Source organism: Acanthisitta chloris, unplaced genomic scaffold (genome assembly GCF_000695815.1).
Source record: "Acanthisitta chloris isolate BGI_N310 unplaced genomic scaffold, ASM69581v1 scaffold15429, whole genome shotgun sequence".
In the NCBI taxonomy this organism is placed as follows: domain Eukaryota; kingdom Metazoa; phylum Chordata; class Aves; order Passeriformes; family Acanthisittidae; genus Acanthisitta; species Acanthisitta chloris.
Window position 1 is genome coordinate 1,203 of NW_008689925.1, and position 712 is coordinate 1,914.

The following is a 712-nucleotide window of genomic DNA, read 5'->3' on the forward strand; positions in this document are numbered from 1 at the left end:
CCGTGGGGAGAGCGGTGCCGTGGGCAGAGCTGCCACATCCCCAGGGCGACAGAGACATGTCAGGGCTCTTCTCACCAATGAGAGCAAAAGTGTTGCCAAGTGGGAACGTTCCCCAGGTGACCCTGGCACAAACCAAAGGCTGCTGGGCTGGTCCTGCAGCTGCAGTGCTGGGACCGCCCCAAGGGGCTTCGTGTGTGGCCGTGGGGGAACAACGGGGAGGAGGAGGAGGAAGGACAGGAGGAGGAGGAAGAGGTGTGTCGCATCTATCTGGGTGAGCCTGCTGCGCTCAGAGCCCACTGCGGGCACAGAGATGCCCCTCAGAGGTCACGGCCGCTCCGTGCCCCCATCCCTCATCCCAACCCAGGCTCCGGGAGGAGGAGCAGAGCGCAGGGTGTGCCTGGCTGCCGCTGCTCCCCGCAGCTCCAGTGACTCACTTCGCTCTTAAAAACACAAATTCCTCCTTAAGGCTGGGCCGGAGCTTCCCTGCGGCTCCCCCCGAGCGGCGGCGCTGGGCTGGGCACTGCGATGGAGCGGCTCTGGGCTGGGCTGAACCTGGGGGATCCCAGCTCGGGGGTCCCACCCAGGGCATCTGTGCAGGCTGCTGCACCCCACGGTGCTCTCCGGGAGAGTTCGTGGCTCCGGGAGAGCTCATTCCTCTAGGAGATCTCCTGCCTGCGGGAAAGCTCGTGGCTCCAGGAAGGGCTTTGTGTGG